General features: G+C 38.9%; 1 protein-coding gene across 2 annotated transcripts in view; it reads right to left on the reverse strand.

Moving 5' to 3' along the window:
- Window positions 1-24,260, reverse strand: part of LOC117459640 (equilibrative nucleoside transporter 1-like) — a 45,637-nt gene extending 21,377 nt beyond the window's left edge. Inside the window, exon 1 of one of the 2 annotated variants that reach the window (XM_034100663.2) lies at window positions 24,145-24,260. The gene's annotated coding sequence lies outside the window, so the exon portion shown is untranslated. Of the gene's footprint in view, window positions 1-7,414; window positions 7,520-24,144 lie in introns of those variants that run through there. The other variant, XM_034100661.1, reaches the window with a different exon arrangement.
- Between the last annotated feature and the right edge of the window lie 450 nt (window positions 24,261-24,710).

Below are 24,710 nucleotides of genomic sequence, written 5' to 3' on the forward strand. Positions count from 1 at the left end.
AGCAGGTAACACTGCAGGGAGCCTAATGATTGACACTGAGTCCTAGATAACAATTACATTAACTTGAACAAACTTCAGGTACTATAGGGGGTCAGAAATCCAACTATTTAGCAATGGGACCGCAGTTGGTAATCAATTCACAATATTTATCTTTGCACAGGTTGCTGTTTTCAATCAGGTCTCTGCAAGATTGTTCATCCCCAAGAAACACCACAATATTGATATTTTAACCGTTTTAAAACCTCTACATGTTCTCAGTTCTCACTCCAAATAATTGAGACAGTTACTTTTTCTTTGTGGAAAACCTTGTGGAAGTGAAACAGTTATATACATACGAATGTCCAGCTGGAGTAGTTTTAACAATTACATTTAATAAAATAATGAAAAGCGTCCACTTTGAACCGATCGACGCAGACAAGGAAAACAGAGTACAGCTTTACACCAAACAATACTATTTTCCAGTCCTTCTAATCCAGGGGTCGGCAACAGGCGGACCGCGGTCCGGATCCGGACCCAGAGCTATAATCAATACATTAATAGGGGATTTTTCGGCGCCTCCCGCTTTTTTAACGCTGATTTGGGTGACTTGTGTAATTCGTGGGGAACCGAAGAGTTTTCGTTTTGGGGGTGGGGGTCCGTCCGTCAGTCCGTCCGTCAGTCCGTCCGTCAGTCCGACTGACGGACAACTTCTCACTTCAAAAAAGAAGAAGAAATCTAGACCGCAAAAATAATTAAACAAGCGAGTACCTGTTTTTCCTGGCCAAAGACAGGTTCCTTGAACACAACACGAGCGTAACGTGTCTTCACGGTATGTCTCGTCTGAAAGGAGTGCTGACACCGGAACGCCGCTCCAGCTCTTCAAATATTGCAGTACCCATAAGTAGGGGTGTAACGGTTCACAAACATTTCGGTTCGGTACGTACCTCGGTTTTTAGGTCACGGTTCGGTTCGTTTTCGGTACAGCAGAAAAAATTATCACAAAACATAACATATTTTTTTTTAATTATTATTAAACTGTGAATAAGGTATTCACTCAAATAAATACAAAATATAATAAAATAAACATTAAGGTGCAGCATTTCGATGAACTGAAATAATCTGTATTTGAACTGTACTGTTCTAGTACTCACAAAACATAAACTATTAGTTTTGGGTTTTTAATTATTATTAAACTATGAATATTCACTCAAATAAATGCAAAATATAATAAAATAAACATTAAGGTGCAGCATTTCGATGAACTGAAATAATCTGTATTTGAACGTTACTGTACTAGTACCTAAGCAGCCAGCTTCACATTATGACTTGCTTGTCATTGTATTTTCATGTTGTTTAAAGAAAGATGAACTTGTCCACATTGCTTGCCGAAAGGGCAGATCTGCTGGCACTAGCAATGTCTCCTGCTGTGGAGAACACCCTCTCTAGGGACAGAGGTAGCAGATACAGCCAGGTAGCGCTTTGCTAACATGGCAACATAAGGATATTTGCCGTTTGTAATAGCTTTGGCTCGGTCTGAAGTTTTTGCGAGTGGTGGAGGCTTAAATGCTAGCGGGAGTTGGGTTTGCACTTCAGTCTTTTGGTACCGGTGATATTCACGTTCGGGTGATGCCTTTTCAAATGAGTGTGCAAGTTTGATGTATTGACATTGACAGCCGCGTAACCAATTTTAGTTGAACAATGCCGACAAACAGCTTTGGTTCGGTCCACCTGTCTTTGTCCGTCATCCTTGTACATAACTGCGAAACCAAAATGTTCCCAAACCGGAGACTTCAATGATGCTGGAGGATTTTCGAGCTCAACTTTATCTGCGTTCGCCATTTCGACAGTTCCTCAAATTACTGACTACATTTGAACGCATCCCTCTGACCAGCTCGTCCAATGAATTGACTTGCTCGCTCTATGCGTTGAACACAATGGGAGCAAATTACTCTGAATGCTGCGACGCAGCACCTGCGATTACTTCCAAGAAGTTGTTCACGTTCTTAATTGTTTACGTTTAACGTTATATTCGTTCGGTACACTTCGAAGACAAATATGAACTTTAAAGTTCATATTTGTCTAATATTAGTCATCCATGACTTAAACATAATAATCCAGGATACAAGCCATCTGCAAGGTGAATACAGAACAACTGGTTACAAAATAAATAAACTACCGAGTGTTTGAAAGCGTAACAGTTTTATGATATCACTGCCCCATCTAAGACACGAGTGGATCTGACTTTAATTACATTTGACTCGAGTGTTTCGTCAACCTAATGTGTTGCTTAAAATAATACTTCTGCATACAGTATGTGACACTGTGAGTGTTGCACGGCCAGATACGGCTCAGCTGACTCAGATAAGGAGATAATATAGGCTATGATATTATATGATCGATGATCTGATTGAATGTGATATGAATGATAAGTGCGACACGTCGGCGTCTTCTCTGCATACAGCAGTTTAAACTGTATTTCCTTTATCCTGTAATATGACTTGATAGATTTAAACTCCGCACACTGAGCTCTGATTTTTCAGCAGGCGGTGCTTTCACTGAGTTGATCTCTTTTCTATACACGCCGGAGGCGGGCAGCGTCGGGTAAAAAAAAGTGATTTGCCTTCCCAAACCTGAGCCTCACGCGCCGCCTATGCCTGGTTGCTAACCGTGCTAACTGGGCACATATCTTTAGCGATGTGAAATGTAATGGCAAAGTACTTGCAAATAGTGGAAATAGTTTTACCCTTCTTTTTAATGAGTTGCTGCTCTTGTTCTGACATCTTCGCTCACGCTGAACACTCACAACACATGTCACTCCCACGTGGCCGAGTGGGCTTTTAGGGAGGGGCGAAAGCGCACCCAGCAAAATAATCGTATTTTGTCAATTATGCTGTTTTCATAATCGTCGCAAGCCATAATCGTAATCGCGATTAAAATACGATTAATTGCACAGCCCTAGTTAAGGCACACCTTGATATGATCATTATAGTTATTAATGAGACTAAATTAAAAACAGGTATAAAATACTATATGACAGTAACAAAAAAGTTGTTAAAAATAACAAGAATATAGTTTAAAAAGGGGAGTGATTTGTAAAAATATCCAAAAAGAAAAATATGCTTACAGTTCTGTTTCATATGGATGTTGAGAGATGTATCCATAGATCTCTTAATGTTGCTCTCAAAGTGTACCAGATTGATGCTTTTAACTTCAATATTTAAAAATAAATCTTCCCGGGGGGGGCATGCCCCCGGACCCCCCTATAGGAGGTTAGGCCCCCCCCCCCCCCCTCACTTAAATCATGTTCACATGGATACGATACCAAATACATTTGCACACATCTTGTGTCCATATATTTCTGTTTTGGTGGTCACGCCACACCGTGCACATGCATGCATACGTGAGTCATGGTGAGATAACCAAATGAGCACCTGCATGTGTGTGAGAATGGCCCTGACTCCATTTCAGCCCATTTACAAACTCCTGGCAGGACAAGCTCCAGCTCAATTCTCGCACTGAATTTAAAAGAAGTGAGTGGGGGACTGCAATATAAGAGGGAAAGAAAGAGAAACTTTTAAACTGTTCAATTGTTATGATGTGTAAAGACTGATATTGTTCTATAATCGTCTGAAATTTTATTTATTTTCTCTATTTTATTTGTGAATGTAGCCCGAGAGGAACATTACACATATCCACAGTATTTAATGTTAATTGACAATAAATAGTTGTTTTTGAATTGTACTTTCTTTATTTGATTGGCAGTCAGTTGTTGATTATGCAGACGTTGATAAAGCTACAGGTCACTTCAATATATATCACACTAATTCATGAAGCAAGTTAGACATTTTGATGTTCCGGACCTTTGCATGGGGACATTTTCTCTAACTGGACCTCGTTGAATTTTAGTTGAAGACCCCTGTTCTAATCTATTCCTATTCAATTTAAACTGTATCCACTCATATGTAATGAAATACAGTACAGTTTGTTCTCTGTTTGTTTCTCAATGCAGGGGAGTGAACCCCAGGGATGGTCATGCTTTGTTTAACTGGGTTGTGATTAGGATGATACAAATAAAAGCAGGATGCAATGGCACGGAGACAGGAAAAGAGACCTTCATGAAACACTAATTGTAGCGACATAAAGGTAAACCCTAGGGGGGAAGTCTCATCCAAGCCAAAAGAGAGCGGAAGAATAATAGGTCTCCAAACTCATTGTCTTCTTACAGACCCGCCCCTTTACGCCTGAAATGATTTCCCGCCACTCAGCGAGAAAGAGAGCAGGAACAAAGCCTCTCTGCAGCTGCCTGTCTCTTTGGTTAGTTGAAGTGGTTTAGATAAGTGGCTTTATGATGAAGTCGGCAATAGTGAATCCACTCCTCATCATGACTACTCTACAGTTAGCGCGAATGGGTGAAATTATTAAGAGGGGGAACAGTTTCCTTTGATGAGTCAGTTCTTCTTAATCTTATCTTCACATGAGGTGTTGCCAGCCACTATACAGAATAAGAGCTACGTGCTTTATTCTGCCAGCATGGACAATGATTGACGACATTTGGTTCTTGCTTTGCCATTCAATTCCAGGAAACAGATGGGATAACTTCACTCCCACTCCTATAAAACACATATGCTCAACCAGAGGTGGTTGATACTGCTGTCCCATCAGCTGTTCAATAGAAAACAAAGCCTCCATTCTGGTGCACTCTTCTTCTGGCCTCAGGGTCATGGATTCACAAATAGCACAGACATGTGTGACATGCAGGACAGCAGGGAAACACAGTCTGACAGATGCCTCGTCATTAAATGGATAATAAGAATTGTGTAATGCATTTTAGGGCTGAACGATTAATCGATTTTAAATCTAAATCGCGATTTTAAATTATGCAATTATCAAATCGCAAAGCCTGCGATTTTTTTTAATTGTTTTGTTCTTCTTGTGTGTCAGTCATCCACACCAATCAGAAGTAGAGATGTCCCGATCCGATCACGTGATCGGAGCCGATCACGTGATTTTCAAAAGATCGGAATCGGGAGATTCTTATATAAAATATTTGTATTATTTTATTTAATGTTACAAAACAAAAATGACCATGTTCACGTCTTAAAGTCATCCTGAGGACTTAGTTTTGGTTTAGAATTACACAACGTCATGTATGTGTTGCTTTCTTTGGGCTTGTTTTCATAGACCTGGTTGCTTATTTCTCTCAAATCTGGCAACAGAGTGGGCGCAGTGTCTAATCGTAGCAGTAAGCTAACGAGAGGCTACGTTCAGCTGGTGACTCGGGAGTCGGGACAGAGAAAATGTCAGGAGTTTGGAAGTATTATAAAATTGAAAGCGAAGGCAGTGTAACAGCCAGATGCAATGTTTGCAAGGCGGAGGTTCCGCGTGGTGGAAAGAACAGAGCTACGTTCAACACGACGAATCTAATACGCTACCTGAGAAACAAACACCAACAACAACACGACGAGTACACAGCGGCCACTCAGGTAATGGCACTGAAACAACCGACACTTTCAGAGACTTTTAAAAGGAAAGAGAAACTGCCCCAGAACAGTGAAAAGGCCCAAAAAATAACAGCCAAGATAGCTGAATTCATCGCGTTGGATGACCAGCCGTTATCTGTTACCTTTTTTACCCCCTTAATGCATTGCATAAAGATCGGATCGGGAAAAATCGGTATCGGCAGATTGTCAAAATCAAATGATCGGAATCGGATCGGGAGCAAAAAAAGGTGATCGGGACATCCCTAATCAGAAGTGCTGTGCTCCACGTGTACCAGTCATTGTTAACCAATCAGAAGTGGCCCATGATAGTAGGTGATAGACAGATTGATCCAATCACCTGCCAAGTATTTTTGAAATACTTTTCCAAATGGCTTCCAATGGAGCTTTCCTTGATGGTTTGGTGGAACAAACCATCTGAGTCCTGAGTCAGGTTAGAAATGCTCCATCACATGTTTCTATTACAGGGTGAATCTTAAACTGAAGCTTGACTTTAAAGCAACCCAACGGAAGTTTCATGTAAGTTTAGTTCTTTCACTCGTAGCTCGGGCTGCGGGGGTGCTAGAGACGGGAGCACGTTGATACGACCTTCCTAGCCGGAGATATGGCCACATTTTACAATAAACTTCCGTTGGGTCGCTTAAAAACAAATATCGCATATCGAATCGCAATATCTGTCAGAAAAATCGCAATTTGATTATTTCCCCAAATCGTGCAGCCCCAATGCATTTTAGGAGAATACAAAAAAATGAGCCCTTAAAATTATTCAAACATAATATAACCCAAAAACTATCCTAATAGGCAACACAAATGGGCAACACAAATGTACAACTAAGTATCCAAAGTAACTTTAGTAAGTACAACAGGCACATTTAAAAGAATATACAGAGGTGGGAAGTTACTAAGTACATTTACTCAAGTACTGCACTTAAGTACAATTTTGAGGTACTTTTCTGCACAATGATTATTTTAAAGTATATTTTGCTGATAATACTTTGTATTTTCACTTAAGTAAGATTTGATATGCAGAACTTTTACTTGTAGTGGAGTATTTTGACAATTATATATTGGTACTTACTCAAGTGAAGTATCTGAATACTTTATTCACCACTGAATATTACAGTGACTTTAGGGACCATGCACAAATATTTGATTTAGATTTATCTTGTTTTTTTCCTTCGACTACAGCAGTAAGTAGGTTTATTGATTTAGTAAATGAGTAAATCAATAAAAAACGTATCAAGCTTATAAAGCTTACAATTAAATCCATTCGTTACTTGTTCTACTGTCTGGTCCTGTGATACTGTATCAGCCCACCACCAGATTTCATTAAATGTCACACAGCGCAGGTGCTTCCCTAAGCAGCATGACATGCGGCACATCATTATCGCGGTGAATGGAGACTTAAAATGCAGCTCTTTACTCCTTCAATTCAAGACAGAAAGTGCCATATTTAGGGCTCTTATTTCAAATATTCAAAATAGCATAACAATTTGAACTGTATTCACTAAGAGCAATGGCTCAGGGTGACAATTCGAGGAAATTATCTCGTTTGCTGGGGGTAGAAAACAAAAAAAAAAGCCCGGTTATACAGTCCATGGACGCACCACGCTTGAAGTTGGCGCTTAATGTCATTCCCTGCGTCCGTCAACAAAGGAGGCATGCTTCCAGCACCAAAACACAAGCCACATGTGTCTTCATGTAAGCGTCCAGGACAGTAAAACAAATACAAACGTTACACGGAATGGTATTATTGAACAAAACAAACACGAAAAAAGGCTGAATTCAACCCGAAACGAGTCACGTTAACGTTGTTTTAACAGCAAAATCGAGTGTTTTGAATGAAAGCAGCCACCATTCTTCACGGATAAAGGTTATAAATGACTGTCAGTTAGGTTTAGTTAGTTAACACCGTGTTAAATTGTGAGATGTCCTACCTTATCATTACAGTGTGTGCAGGCGTGTTGCATCTGATCGAGTCTGTCCTCTCTGATGATCAGGGGGACACTACTGGAGTAGTTACCTTCAGGGACTAGTCGGGAAAACTAGACTCCTACCGCAAAAACGAACACCCAACAGTTTTATTTCGTAAATTAAATATGAATCGTTTAACAAAATTAAGTCGATTACAAATCCTGTACTGAACCATCAATTACATTTTTAGAAAATACAATTATCTTATCCATGCAGTCTATGTGAGCTAGTAACTGATAATAAATACATACATATGCGGTAACTTCAAGTGTCCTGAATCAACTGTCCTGAACTCGCACTTATGAAATCCCGAGTGTCCCTGAAGCAGAATCTTCATCAGAGGAGGCGGAGGGAATTTCATAGCCTATTTGATGTGCGGAGAAACTAAAATGCCAGTCTTCCTTCTATTTGCCCAATTCTGAAAACGTGTATGGAAATGAATACTGTTTTTAAAAACCCATCAACATTAACGATGGGGAAAGGTGCATCAAATGCTGCAAACTATGTCTCTCAGTCTGTCAGTTATGAGTTATTGTTAAACACATTTCACATCTGAGCTGATGAAATATCACATTGTGTATGTACTCTTTTATCATGATAGATAGTATTTTCTTGCTCATTGATTTGCAACATTACTCACAATATTCAGATACAACCAGACATGAACAAAATATGTATAAATACTTTTAATAGGACACAACTTAAATCTTGATATCTGAAGAGATTTGAGAAAAACAGAAAAGAAAACAGCTGGAAGTAATTTGCTGTTCTGAGTTGGATTGCATTTTTGAGAAGTCTCTTCCTGACTCAGCAGGCCATATTTTTGGACCAAGATAAAAAGCGTATATAAGACCATAACTACAAACACACTTTTAGTGTAACAGCTAAAAAACTAAATGTCCTCAATAATTGGAAAATAATTGCCTGCTTTTTGAATATTTCCAAAAAAGAACAAAGGGAAATAAGTTCCAAAGTTGCATGATGCAATATCTGATGAAAAGATTATTGATGTTCTGATATTCACAGAGTTATACTCTCTCGTTTGTGTGTAAACAGGCATGAGGGAGCTGAATTCCTAAAAATCTACATATCACTGTATGAAAAACATTATCCCACTGTACTCCGTGCATATAAAAGGTACTTATCATCAAAAGCCTTGGATAACCAAGGGCTTACAAAATGCTTGCAAGAAGAAGAATAACCTTTATAAAGACTTCATAACATTTAGGACAAAGGCAATTGAAAAGAAATACAAGGCATATAAAAATAAGTTGACAGTTATAATGAGACAAGCAAAAAGAGAATATTATAATGATATGTTAAAAGAAAAGAAAAATGATATCAAGGGCACATGGAAAATCTTAAATAATGTTATTGGAAATAAATCTGTATCCACTGGCCTGCCCAGTCACTTCATTGATGACAAAAATAAGGTTGTAAAAAACATGAATGAAGTGGTACAAGAATTTAACTCTTTTTTTGTAAATGTCGGACCTAATCTTGCAAAGACTATTCCAAAACAACATGATGGCGGAATTGGGGGAAGTAAAGTGTTGCAGTCAATGTTTCTGGGAGAGATAAACGAAATTGAAATTAGATCCATTGTCGACAAATGCAAAAATAAGACTTCGACTGAGTGATGGGATCGACATGACAATAGTGAAAACGACTGCATAATTAAACCGCTAAACTACATCTTTAATCTTTCATTTCAGACAGGTATTTTTCCAGATAGCATGAAAATAGCTAAAGTTATCCCACTTTTTAAAACAGGGGTCAAAAGCCAATTTACCAACTACAGACCAGTGTCCTTGCTTTCACAATTTTCAAAGGTCCTTGAGAAATTGTTTGTCCAAAAATTTGATAATTTTATTGAAAAAAATTAGTTATTGAGTGAGAGTCAGTATGGATTTAGGAAAAATCGATCTACAGCTTTAGCTTTAATGAAAATAATAGAAGAAATTACAACAGCTATAGAAAGAAAGAAATACACAATAGGTGTATTTATTGACTTAAAAAAGACATTTGACACCATAGACCATTACCTATTAATTTCGAAATTAAATAGATACAGAGTGAGAGGAGTAGTTCTAGTTTGGTAAAAACGTTATTTAGATAACAGACAACAATATGTAGAATTTGCTGGTAGTACATCGGAGTGTATGAACATAGAATGTGGTGTCCCGCAGGGCTCGGTTTTAGGGCCTATACTTTTTATTTTGTACATCAATGACATATGTGAAACATCAACATTATTGCAATTTGTGTTGTTTGCAGACGACACAAATTTATTTTGTTCAGGAGATGATTTAAACATTTTAGCAAAGTGTATTGGACATGAAATGGTCAAACTTAAAAGATGGTTTGATGAAAATAAGTTAATCCTAAATTTGAATAAAACGAAGTTTATGGCTTTTGCTAATAGAAAAAAAGATGAAAAAATGTCACTGTCCATTGATGGAGTTTTTATTGAAAAGGTTTCTGAATTTCGATTATTAGGTGTGACGCTGGATGAAAAGTTGACATGGAAATCACACATAGCACATGTTAAAACGAAAGTGTCTTGGAATATTTCTGTTCTAAACAAGGCAAAGTATTTGCTAGATTACAAGGCATTGAGGATGTTGTACTGTTCACTCATTTTGCCATTTTTCATTTATTGTATAGAAGTGTGGGGCAACACATATATGAGCAACATAAAGCCATCGTCAATATTACAGAAAAGGGCAGTCCGAATAATTCATAAAGCTGACTCAAGAGAACACACCAACAGACTGTTTTTTAAGTCAGGACTCTTGAAACTCAAAGACATAGCTGAGCTGCAGACATTATCAGTAATGCACAGGGCAAAAAGCAGAATGTTACCAGCATATTTACAACAGTTGTTTGTTTTTCGATCAGACAAGGAAGATCACAAAAGGAAATTACATTTTAAGCATCCATATGCAAGGACTACTCTTAAACAAATGTGTATTTCGGTGGTTGGTGTACAATTGTGGAATTCTCAGCAAAAGGATCTAAAGAATAGTATTTGTATTTTTCAGTTAAAGAAGTTGTATAAATTAAGAAAGATGGGACTATATGAAGCAGAATGTGAATAAGTATATGTACTCTGGTCCTTCATGTTTTTGATGTCTTTGATGTCCTCTGTATTTGCGGGTCCCATTGCCATTGTTATTGTTGTTATTGTTATTATTATCATCATGCGTCGCTTTCCACCTTCTTCTCCAGTAGGACTCAGCTGAGGGTGTTACACTTTTCTTTTCCTTATACATGTGATGTTTTGGTGTTGTTTTATTTCTTTCCGTTAACCGTCAAATGGGAAATACGTTTTGTTTTTTTGTGTTTCTCTTAGAATCCTAAGATACTGTTATGTTTGGCTGTGAACAAAATAAAATAAAATAATTATGAAGGGCAGACCATCTATTTGTATTTATTTTGTTTTTTTTAGAAAGGGGCAGGTCACATTTTATTCTTCTCCCTGCTCCTTTTCGCTCAATGGTGTTTTGGTAGAGTCATGTTTTGTGGCAATTATTGTACATGTGGTTTTGCGTACCATAAGCGGGACAAATAAAAATGAAATGAAATTAAATGAATTGAAGCTGTGACCTGAATTATGTCATTTATCTAGCATTATTCACCCTTAAACACTTCAAACAATGCAAGACAGCATTTGTTTCCAGGCTGAAGGTCAATGATGGCAGTCAGGGGCGCCGCCAGGGATTTTGGGCCCCATGAAAAGATATCACATTGGTTACTTAAACATTTTCTTCTTAATGTTCTAAAATAGTTTGGGCCCCTGTCAGTCACGGGCCCTTAGAATCGTCCTAACTTTTCACCCCCTTACGGCGCCCCTGATGACAGTGCTTAACAGCCTGAGGCATTTATTCAAGGACAAAACAATACAAGCCAAGTATAAGAAAGTCAGAGTGTGCACGAGAGAGCTTGTGTCTGTGCGACTGTGTGAAACCTCACTTTAAACTTTAAGACATCCCACTTACAAAAATAAAGAGTGAATGTTTTTCCTTTATACTAGATGAGGCATGACTTACTTACTCAAAAATGTGCATTCAATTGATGCTAATAAGCAACACAATGCCCTGAAGCTGTCTGGAAAGGACAAAGTAAACATGTTATAATTCTCTCCACTGCTTTAGGAGCACAGCTTGTTTTTCTAAGAGTCTGAGAGACATGACACTAATGTATAATTCCATAACAACACTTTGGCTTGTCTGAACCGCCGTGCGGAGGTGTTGTTTACGGTCTTTTTTTGTGAGCCACATTAAGCTTTGGTCCCTGCTGTTTGCTCATATAGTCGTGGTAGGTACACAGTCATCCACACCCTGTCTCCCCAAAGGCTAAAAAAAGCCGGCTGTGGTTCAAGACAGAAACCATGTGTGCTAGTTTGGCTCCGTCCTCTCCAACTCAAACCTGACAGCAGGACTGAGGAACCACTGTCTCTCTCTGCTGGTGTGAAGACACTAAAGTATATCTCATTTCCATCACTGAATCAAACGGATATCTTTATATTCCTGCAGCTAAATATGCCTTAAAACTTCTCCCTCTATTCTATCTCTATTTCTCTAACTTTTTCTCTGGCGTGTGTAGCTAAAATGTGTCAGCAGCTTTTTAGTGCAGCCTTGACTAGGTTTTTCCATGGAGATGAGTAAGACACAATGTAAAACAGAGAAAAACAGAGAGACAGTTAAAGACGGAGACAAGTTAAAGTTATCTATGAGACACGTACGTCATTAGACAACAACAAACACTGAATAATTGAGAGATTTAATGGAAGTGGAATAAAGATGATGAGGAATGAACTGAAAATAGTGAAAACCGTTTCAACAGGTGCATGTGTGGTAGACGGCTTTGCCACAAACTGATTTCTATGAGGCAACTGTTTAACAATATATGTATCTACCAGTAACACTATCCCGCAAAAGCCAAAAATATATAGACGTATATATTTATATAACGATTTACGTTTGTTTTCCTATACATATACTTCAACTCAAACGATCAGTGCAACTGCAAAGCCCTTTTCATTAAAAAAAAGTCCTTAGATGGAAAAACATTGAAGTATTTTTTTTTGCCATGTAACAGACGTATGCGGCATCGGTTACATACATAAGTTATGTAACAAACAAACCTCAAAACAAAAGTATGTTCAAAAAGTCAACATTGATTGTTGGTTCACATGGGACACAAACAGCGGTCTCCTTTGTTTATGTCACCCATCTATCCACCCTGACCTCTGCTGGCTTTGTCCCCCTTTTACTCTTTTGACGCTAACGCACCATCACCTTAAATGGTTTGGCCAGTTTGAAGTTAATGTACTTGCAGGATTCCTGCTGTTCTGATTTAGTATCCTCATGGATGATTTCACTTATTGTAAGTCGCTATGGATAAAAGCACCCGCTAAATAAAATGTAATGTACTACTTTAGCTGTACATCCCGGTTCACAATACCTTTGGTTACATGCACATTATTGTGGATTTCTTTTCTAGGTATAAGTACAAACAGTGAATGAGTTTAGCCTGACTTCACAGTAGCTTAAATCACAAGGTATGTGGACTAGGAAAGTTCAATGGCCTCCTTTATGTTGTACAGTTGTATGCATTTCTATTGTCGTCCAGAAAATCTTCTGTAATTGAACTCCTTCACTTCCTGCTGACCCGAGAAAGTTCCCTTTCCCAAGGTTTATGAGCAAATAAACATCATACATGTCTAATTCGAGGACATCCTGTGAAGTTCGTGGCAAAAGAGGCAAACTCGTGGAGAGGCATGACATGAATGGACTGGAAGTGGCTTTCTGGCCACATACTGAGATTTAAGAGGACAGCGGTAAAAAAGGAATTCCAATGGATGGCCTCTTCAACCCCTAAATGACGCAGGAGACACACAGAGAGTCAAGTAAATCCCATTTGGGATTAATAATTTCAAGGCTTGGCTCCATTAAGGAGGATTAAAGTTTCGGGCTGAAGTGACGAAGACAGGCAAACAAAGAAATAACTCCTGAGGGAGGTCTGGGAAAGAAATCCCTCCTCATCTCTGACCACAAGTTCCCAACAGAGTGTGAGGGTCAGGCTCTGATATGAAATCCTCGTCACGATGGATGACCCACAAATCTGCTGCTGCACAGACAATGAATTCCTCTTGATCCAGTGGTGCATTTAGGGACAAGTGGTACATTTGAAACACTTCATTATAGGATTCACTCCTTAAATCCAGCTACTCAAAATGTGTCCACAAATGCTCTGTGGCGTATTGCAACCATCTCCCCTCCATTACAAACATTATACCCTTCATTCCTTACAATCCTCCTTTATCAATATGTGTTGTATGCCAAATGTTGATAAATGCTTAGATTTCATGCTCAATCTTATCTAAAAAATGTAAGCCTTATAAATTGAAGCTAAGATGTTTACTGCTCGTGGGTTTTAAGATGCATCTCTTTATTCATTTAGGATCTTACGTTGGTTTATAATGCTCAATTACATCCCTTGTGATTCCCCATTTATCAATAAAGCCGTTTAGTAAGGACAAAGTGTCATAATTCATTTGATGTAAATGAGAGAAGCTAAAGAAGGCCTTGATGCCTGTTCACATCACTCATTTTGGCCAACCACTGTTGGCCAAAATGATTGATGTGAACAGGCATCAAGGCCTGAGTGCCAAATCTTCTTCCAGTGAAAGCTCATAAAATCTAGCAATTATACAAAGTTCAGATTCGGTTTTATGAGGAGGAGGATTGTGTGAGCGTGCATTCCTATCAGTTCCACATTCTTGTTTTTTTTTTGCTTGAATTTGACATGTTTGGTAACAGTGTTGTCCTGATGAACGGGGTTGAATCCGGCTCCCTTGAGAACGTTTGTGTTGAAGGTTAAACCCACACATTCCCACTCTGGCAGAAAACCACTACAGTCTTAAGGGGTTGATTTGTGAGTGTGTCTTATCTTCAGCCCACACCCAATCATGAGGATGTTTTCCAGCAGATATTAAATGGGTACTTTGAAATTCTGTAGTGGGGTTGTTTGAGTTACTTTGCTTATAGTTAGTATATTACCTACAGTATGGCTTTCCCATAGTTTGTAGGAAACAGACTGGAGTAGTAAAGCAAGGCAATGTACTGCTGTGGACAGGGGCAACAGCATATCTTATTTTAGACATAAAAAGAAAGGCCAACTTACAAATAACAATATCAGTTTAATTGTTTAATATATTTAGAATATTTCCCCTGCTTTACCTTTCTGTTAGACTGCCATTTCCAACAAGAAAGTGAAGCCATTGTTTCCATTTATGCTCAAAAACTGTTATTTTACCCTGATTAAACATCCAATCTATCCCTCTGAGAGGTCAGTCCCAACAAGTTTTAAAGCATGGCCTGATCTTTTTAAAACGTATTATTAAATCACAAGTCCTTATGCTGACTACCACACCCAACTGCTGTCACTCCCAATTATAGACAAGAACACCACCGTTTAGGTCTGACACGCAACAGAGATGTGAGGTTACCAAAGTAGAAAGTAGGTCTGTACCCAACCCTGATCTGGAGGAGGGTCGGCATCATCGGCTTACACTGAGGCGCACGACTGTAATAGGGCTGAACGGCAAGCTTTGCATGTTTACTGTGAAATGAATACATCTTCAATGTAAAGATGGATCGGTGCAGGCATTTGTTACTCACTTAAATGGTGAATGAAAAGTCATTCAAACTGAAAAACATCTTCATTTAAAAATGTGATAACGTTTTTAGAGTACACTTAAAGTTCAAATATAAAGCAGTACTAAGCCCTTGTTGCACATTGCTGAGCTAACTAGCTTAAGAAAAGCAGATGCACACTTTTCACTTACTTATTTAATTGAGTCCACAATTTCATCTTGTCACCCTTAAAACCCTTTCCACTTTTGTGTGCAATGAATTGTAACAAAAAAGGGCATCAATTACAATGAAGTGAAGTTGCGGCTAAATCTATGGGCAAAAAAAACTTGTGTAACTCAAAATTGTTTTGCAAAGATCTTGCAAGATGGATGCAACCCTGCACAGACTTATTTCTCCTTTTTTAAGTTTCTATTCTTCATATAACATTTACTGAAGTCTTTTTTTAACCCTTTTATGTACACTTCTTTTGTCCTGGCTGGCAGATCCTTAACTTAATTTATTTTAAGTGGATAAACATAAAATAGCACAAAGACGACGCTGTTGTTTATCATGGTACAATCTGTACTTACATTGTTGTTCAGGGGATTTATGTCCTTTCATTCCTTTGCATTAGCGCGCATTACATTTATGAATTACAATACAGCTATACAGTTGGGTGTACGCACACGCACATGCAATCAGATGTATTTGTTTTCTTTTGTATGCATGTACATTATGTTCCCCACATACAGACGTCTGTTACATCAATTCAGGAAATGAGAATTCCCTTCCGACCGACTCAGCTGTTTAAATAATCCTCTGTAGGCTGAGTTTTGCAGTCGGACGTCTATAGATCTCCTCTCCTCTGCAGTGATTTCTCTCTTTTTCAAAGATCATCTTTAAAGGTCCTCATGCTGACCCATCCCTTTATCTTATCAGAAGCTGTCAGCCATCCTGTTGGCCTGTCCTGATATGGAAAGAAATTAAACATGGGTAACTGAGGGCAAGGTCTTATTTTTGTAAGATTTTGGAGTGTTGCCATTGCCATATTTTCTATTGTCTGGTTAAGTGACGTCCATTAAACATCCTGCTTGCCCAATTGCAATTCATTACTCAATTGTTCTCTCTCTATTGTTGCGTGAGACGGTATGTCTGAATGTCCCAGTCTTACTGACACCGGCTAATTAAACCTTGATTATTTCCAAACCACACCTCTTGTTTGCTTGACTCTCTGGACCCTGGAGGCCATCTGCTGAAACCATTAGATCATTAGACCCAAGGTAACATTGTTAAAGAGAACTCGTGCAAAAATGAAGGAGTTTGAAGATACTTATTACAATTGGTGGAAGGTGGTTTTGATGATTAACCAATGACTTCAGGATATTTGTACAGACTTAACTCCACTTCTCCATTGCTTTCTTTCTGTGAATGTTGAAGAGGAAGGGGGAGACTGTTCCTAGAAATCATGTTTATGCTGGATTACTTTTCAGTGACGTGTGCACAAGTGAAATAGTGGAAACAGAAAATACATCTCGTTGGCACAAATAAATGAAGCAGCTGCTGTGAAGTAACTTTAAGCTTTAGAAACGGCAGTTGGTGACATGAAAAACTGTCGTTTGACAGGTGCAAGTACAGTAAAAGAAGACTGAGGGAAGTGCCAATCACTCAATGTGTGATTACACCTTTCAGTCCTGAAAGAGGTCTTATCAGCCAACATAAAGGAAAACACCTGGTGGAAAACATCTGTGAATAAAAAGAACACATTTATTATATAAGTGCACTTATTTTACAATATTCTGAGTTTGAAGCCCCTTGTTTCTGAGATAAAGTAATTTCCATAACTGTCACAAGAGCCCTCAGTTGCATGCAGAGTGCATAGTAGTCTGACACATATGATTAAGTGAGATGCATCTGTGCATATGTGTCCCAACAACTGCGTGTGAAATGTGTCACTTGCCTCAATATCATTCAGGGAATGGGTTCAATTTCACATGTCTAGTGTGAGAGATCCAGTAGTCCCATTATCATATTACCATTAATATTAATGGGTGACTAAATATTACATTTTAATGAGCAAATGTATTCAGTGCTAACGAGAACTGAGTAATAAAGTATGAGGGGAGAATATGAATACAGGCCTGTTATACAACACTCACATACACGCTATTGAGTGTGTGTAAATAAGAGCATGTTGCATATTATGTAGGAATATACATTTGATTTTATGTTTTATTTTTACTTTAGATTTGTTTATTTAGTAATCTGTTTTTCCAAAATGTAAAAAAAGTTCATATTAAAAGGTGAGGTATGTAATTTCGGAGAAACCAGCTCGAGTGCGCTAGAATTTGAAAATACACAGCCGGAAAAAATCTGCCACTTCCTTCCAGAGCCCCTCCTCCAACACACATGAACGCGCACATGACCAGTGAGGGCACGAGATAAGTTTGTGCACAGGTGGAAGGCTGACAGGCAGGTAGGCCATCCAATTATTTTAGCCGGGCCGGCTCAGATGATTGGTCGTGCTTTTTACAGAACTACGGCTTCCACAGATGACATTTGTTTTATGTATTTTTTAAGCATTTAATGTATTCATTGCTATCGAGATGTTAACAGCATTCCATGGAATATAACAAAAAGTGTATCTCGAGCCGGTTTCTGAAACTTACCTACCCCACCTTTAAGCATCAAATACATACTTAATATACACTTTACTATAACATATGTTTGCCTTCTCATACATTAAGAGTTGATTTAAAGTTAAATGACTCCATTTAAATCACAGTGTTATTGTTTTCACAGCTCTGTTCTTAGCACTATGTCCTCACTCTGTACCTTCATTACACAACACAACGAAAGGTGAAACCTCCGTTGAGACCTTGCAATGGTTGGTATTTCCAGATAACAATACACAGAATAGCAGACAAGCCTAACAATACTGCAGGCAGCAGGATGTCACTTAATGTATTTCTGTTTTGTTTACGTGACATGTCTTTGAGTAAGGTCATACATTCAGATTAAAGTAACACTTTAAAGTTGAAATGTTAAACATGATTGCCACTGTGGGGCAAATATGTGTAACAATGATCAACCAGCACTAAGACACACTTCACACATACGGGAGTGATGTGGTACATGCCTGCAGACTGCATATATTGATATATGTACACATATCAGTGCAATATGCAGTAAAAGGTAGCAGCAGGGGTAAGAGAAAAAAGAAAGCAGCAAGCTGAACATGAAACGGAAAACTATTTTAAACACTTTTTTTTTTAAGTAGGAAATACATTTGTTTGTTTTGTACGTCAATAAGGTTACATAAAATGCTCTTTATAATTGAGAGCCTTAAGAGAATTGTATTAGTCTGACACTCAGAAAATACTTAAGTACTATATGATTTAAACAGTTAATAATAGCTACCAAATGTCGTATGTGAACTCTCTATCCGTTGATCATTTAATCTACTGTACTATATATATATATATATATATATATATATACACATTTACAATATTAATGTCATCCGGTTGAAGAAATGTCTAAATATCTGAAAAGACTAACCACAAATGCATTACACATAGCAGAGAGTAAAGCCCGCCCTGACTTCTAACAACCACCATGACTAAAGTAAAGTGAAGTTGTGGTCGTCTACAAAAAGCAGACAAGCTAAGTTGAGTAATGCCATCTGAATTGACAAAAACACAGACCTCAGAAAGAGGATGTAAATGTGTGTGTTTGCTGTTCCTTCAAAATTGTACTCAAATGTAGTCTTAGACTATGACTTAAGGTAATTTTAAACAAGCCGTAGCTTAGATTAGCTTTGACTTTTGAGGAGTACAAAAAACAGAGCTTGTCACGGCTCCAGCACTGGGAATAACTTTCCTGATTTACTTCCAAAGCAAATACTGAGTGCAGGAAATAGTGTGACCTTTACATTATGAGGTGAGGGTGCATGGGCATGTAGTGTTTCAGGCATTTAACAACTGTTACCATGACCTTTCCCTAGACTTAACAATACCACATTCCACGCACAGATATTATAGTAAAATGCTTTGTTAATATTGGAATTATTTTCTCATCCTTTCATCTGTTTGAGAGAAGTGTTGCGGCGTATCAAGCACCGTCAGTATCAATCACAGATTTAAAAACATCTGGAAATCCATGGCAAATGTCTTCATGTTCAATTGAATCTCATAATATTCACACTGAAGCTCACATACAGTATACCTCCGAGGGATGTACCAAAAACTCACGGTTCTTTATTAAATAATACATCTGATTTGTACAGTATTTTAGTAGGATAGTAGTATTTTAAAGTGTCAACAATATAATAATCAGACCCTGCAATAGAATAAATCAAGTTTCACTTTAGTTTTTCAAGTAACTCAACTCTAACTCACTAATTCACTCGCTCAGCATCATCAAAGTTATCTTTTAGGAATATGAGCATGTCCACATTTCCAGGTAGAAGCTGGGATGTTTGGGCGTTTACAATATTTTTAAATATTTTTGAGATTTGGTTGAGCAGGGTATACTTGTACTTTTACTAGTCCTTTATTAGAGATGTGTCTGTTGTTTGTGTTTGTTTTTAGTGTCAGGATGGAACCCTTGTATTTTTCTCTGCAAACAGAATCTACCTACGGGTACAAATAAATAACCTGAACCTGAACCTGAACCTGATCCCCTCTGTGGGAAAGACTCTCTTGCTTGGTACTGATGTTGCTGGGACAGAGAGATATGCTTTGGCCATGGGTGACAGCAGTGGGTAAAACTGTGCATTGTCTCTCCACCACTTCAAAAACAATACAGTTTTTGCCAAGAAGGTGAGGCTTATTGACAGGGCGAGATATAAATATACTGTTGGTACTTGTCTATGTCTCTAGGTATGTACATGTAGCCCTGTAAATACAATGTCCTTTTGTGTTATCTGTTGTTTTATGTTCATGTTGTAACCGACTTGTTGCCATGTTAGACAGGTCTCCCTTGAAAAAGAGATCGATGATCTCAATGGGACCATCTGGTTAAATAAAGGTTTTTTAAAAAAAAAGAAATCGCGGTAGATTTTGTCAGTCTCACGACGGTATTGAGACATCTATTTACCGTGATATCGTGATATTCGATATATCGTTACATCCCTAATACCTCCTGCAAACAGAATAAAGAGGCCTCACTATTATTATCTGTAAATATTTAGGGGGACCATGGATTGGCAGAACAATTGTTTGCTTTCATGGATACTGTATTTCATTTTTGTGTTTCTTTGCTTTATTGTGTGTAGGTGGTTAACTTTGTAGACGAGAATAGCAACAAACATGAAGCCACAGGCAGAAATGATGATGTTCCAATGTTATTTGAACATTTTAAATGGCTAACATGTGTTTCACATTTATCCCAGGAGTTTCCCTGAGCCAACACGGGGAGGTTATATAATCGAGTCCTCTGATGAAGAAAGGCTTTCTACGATTTTTTCCAATCTTTACGACTTTCCCAAACGATTTTATTGTGACATGAGCTGCTTTAACTTTACATGTGATGGAAACAAATGACTATGTAAAAATGTTGCTGAAAGCCAAACTGACCTCAATCTGCCTCCACCGTGTGTGTGTGTGTGTGTGTGTGTGTGTGTGTGTGTGTGTGTGTGTGTGTGTGTGTGTGTGTGTGTGTGTGTGTGTGTGTGTGTGTGTGTGTGTGTGTGTGTGTGTGTGTGTGTGTGTGTGTGTGTGTGTGTGTGTGTGTGTGTGTGTGTGTGTGTGTGTGTGTTTACAATATATGTTGTGCAAGATGTAAAAACAAACCTAAGCTTATTTACTTATGGAAAACTAATGAAGCCACATTCCAATGTCTTTAAACTGAACTGACCCGTAGCAGAACAATAATTGTGTTCAAACTATTTTATCTGAGGGATATTTAGATGCCTTATTTTTTCAGATAACTCCAGGAGCTCTTTTAACGTAAACTTCCCAGCCTCCCTCCCCTGCATCATGTGAGAGAACGTGACACGACCAACTGAACATCCACACACACACACACACACACACACACACACACACACACACACACACACACACACACACACACACACACACACACACACACACACACACACACACACACACACACACACACACACACACACACACACAGGCAATCTCCATTATATCCTGCCAAAAATATTTTGAAATGTTAGGAGTTTCTCTCCACTCCTTGCTCGTGTATATCACTCATAAATGAATATGTATTTGTTTTGGTGAAAATAAGCTATTAAAAAATGTCCTCTTGAGCTCTAAGAAACGTTCAAATCAGTCTTATTTATTTTGACATTTTATAGACTGAGCAATTAATCGAATAACAATTCAACAGTCTGCAGTTGTCTACTTTCCCGCTCTTGCTGTTCCCCTAAATAAATCCCCCAGATTCATCAGTATTCATGACGTTGTATATCACAGGGCGTCTGGTTTTAAACACAATGATGCTTTTCATTATCCAATCCTGGTCACATGGTTGCATTATAACACTCTACATAGTTATGTGCTGTGCTGCCTGCTTTTCATAGAAGCTTCTCATCATGGTCATTTCGTTGTCTTGAGACCGAGGGTTTGGTGTGACATCGGGGGATTGAGAGAGGTGTAAAAAGGATCAGCATACTGTGGTTGAGGTGGAGGCGTTCAATGTCCTGCTCCAAGGCACTTCATTAGGAAACATGGTGTCCTACGTCTAGTCTGTGACCTCAGTTATGGGATACATTTCAAGTTCTATCCTTTTTATTTCTCAGAATAATGTTTGAGCTCCGTCATGGCTGAGAAGTGTGTCAGTGCGTCGTCAGGGGAAAGGGTATGGGCTTGTAAACTTCAGATTTAAAACAGAAAGCCATCACAAAAAAAAGAAGTTTGGAAATTTGAATTCAGAAGCGGGAAGGGCCTGATAAAAAGATGCCATTTGTTTGTTCATTACAGGAAATGTGGAACCATTTTGGCGACTAAAAGTGAGGATATATCAGGCTTTGACTTTGACCATTTCTCTGTATTGAGTCCATACACTTGATGGATTATTTTGTATGAAAAAAAGGTAAACATTCAAATGGATCTGTTTTCTAGATAGAGAGAATGTATTTATATATTTTATATATCACGCTGGCACTTTAACTTATAATTGAAAACATCCGTAAGGTCTTGTTTTGACAGTCCCAAACCCAAATATATTTAGTTTGAAATGACTGAAAACAGTGAAAAGCAGGAAATTATAATATTTGAGAGGCTGAAAACAGCATTTTCTTCCAATCTTGAATGATTGCGGCTCTAGAAACTAGTAATCAAAACGTTCACCTATTAATCTTCCTCTGGTATTTCAGCACTAGCGACACCAGCAGCTTGATTCTTAGCTGAGCATCTTGAACTTTCTCCTCTTTACGTGCCTAACGCTGCTCGCTGCATGTGACGACTGACATGCAGCTTATCACTGTGAGAATAGCAGTCTTTTCAAAGCTCCTTCAAAAGTTATCAAACATACTTCACCAACATTGTATCAAGCACACTGAGGAAAATGTGTGTGTGTGTGTGTGTGTGTGTGTGTGTGTGTGTGTGTGTGTGTGTGTGTGTGTGTGTGTGTGTGTGTGTGTGTGTGTGTGTGTGTGTGTGTGTGTGTGTGTGTGTGTGTGTGTGTGTGTGTGTGTGTGTGTGTGTGTGTGTGTATGTGTGTGTGTGCACTCCAAACAGAGTTGTACCAAGTGTTTTCTTGGTACAGTCGTGGTTTTTAGCTCAATGGGGTCTTTTCTTGGATCTCTTTCATGCTCCCCCCCTCTGTGAGGTGTGTAAGTTTGTGTGTGTGAGGACGATCTATATTCTCACACTCTCGCCTGCTGTGATGCCTTAACTCAGACTGTGTACAAGTCTCAACCTCTGGCTCTCAACAACTTTGAGTCCAACGCGAGGTCAGCTTTTAACTTCCTCTGCAGCTACAACAACATGCAGACTGGATTACTAACGGAGAGAGAGAGAGAGAGATATTCCTGGTCTTAATATAGAGTAGCATACTCTCTGATATCACGTATCAAATGTAGCTATCAGCAAATGCCCTTGGACTCAAATCAGACACTATATATAATATCGAAGCAAGTGCTATGGTCTGTGAAGCATGTCCTGCAAAGAGGTCAGGTCCACAGAGCTGAGCACTCTGTAAAGAGTGTGGTTTTGTTAGCAACAAAAACACAATTGGTATTATGTTGATAAAGAAAAGACCTCATGACTAATGACTCAAGTCACTCATCTGACCTTATTAAACCTCCTGTCATGTTAGTTTCTTTCCCCTTACTTTGGTGTTCCCGGTCAAATGTGACTGGTCTGTTTTAACTTCTCTTACAGTGAAACATGAATCATGTCAAATTGTATTTAACATCCTTTTAAGCTGTAAACAATGTCTCAGAGTACTGGTTTACATGACTGCAATATATATACAAAGCATAGACACTGAAAATGTTTTCCAATATTAACATTTGGTTGGTTGTGCACTTGTGGGTGTGTAGCCTACTATCTGATGGAAGAACATAATCTAGGGTCACTTCCTATGGCGGTCAAACACCATGTAGGGGTAACAAAGTTGACCAAACCGCTCATAATTAAATAAAAGTAGTGACCAGCATTTTATATGTTCAAATGCCTACTGTGGAGGAAATTACAAGGCCTTGAAGCAATAAATGTACTGTGTGAATGTACTTCTCTCACCTCTTACGGTCAGATTTGACCCCCAACATTACACCAACACTTCCAGGAGCTATGGGGGACGTTATGCTCCAGTCACGTCCCAAATCAACGCACTGCGACTTGGTGACCATTTGACCTTGTCACCATTTCACCTGGAGCTCCAACAACTGCACACAATCGGCTCAAACTGAACATCTGCATGAGCCTAGCAGCATAACAACGTGCTCTTTGTTGACATCCACGCTCTGCCCCCCCTCCCCCCTCGGGCTCTGTATTTTTGGCAGGCTGTGTCAGCAGTATGCTATGCACACACCGTCTATCAGCGACGCATGAGAAGCACACACTTGTCACACTTACCCTCAGACAACCGGTCTGCGATACCCTCGCATTGGAGCAGCACGTAGCTTCGGAGGCAACGACGCTCATGCATTCATTCAGTCCGTTTTAATCGAAGCTATTTCAGCAGCAAAACTCCACTAAACGCTCCGCAGTCCTGCAGCTGGCACCGGGGGGGGGGGGGGGTCTCTGTGACTGGTCCAGATTCCGACAAATAGCAGGCCAGCTGGTTACTTTGGGGTTTTTACACATAAACCAGCAGATTATAGTCCTTTGCACCGTGCGCCAGAGCAGCCACACACTGGGTCAGGGAGAGCTCTTTATTATAACTACACTGGTTCTGTGACAACAATATTAAACACAGCCCAGGTATTGTAACACAACAGGGGCGTATGGTGTGGGACTGGACTCCACTCCACCATATGTCACAAACACCTGAGGATCATAACCTACTCGTTCATTTATTGATGAAGCATTCAGCTCTAATATCATTTGTAAGCGCTATGTGTTGTGCAGAGTGCAAGCCTTTCAGGTGGACAGTTAAGGTGCACCCTACACATGCCCCTTTCACACCAGCGCCTTTTCAG

This window comes from Pseudochaenichthys georgianus, chromosome 15, assembly GCF_902827115.2.
Source record: "Pseudochaenichthys georgianus chromosome 15, fPseGeo1.2, whole genome shotgun sequence".
NCBI classification, from domain to species: domain Eukaryota; kingdom Metazoa; phylum Chordata; class Actinopteri; order Perciformes; family Channichthyidae; genus Pseudochaenichthys; species Pseudochaenichthys georgianus.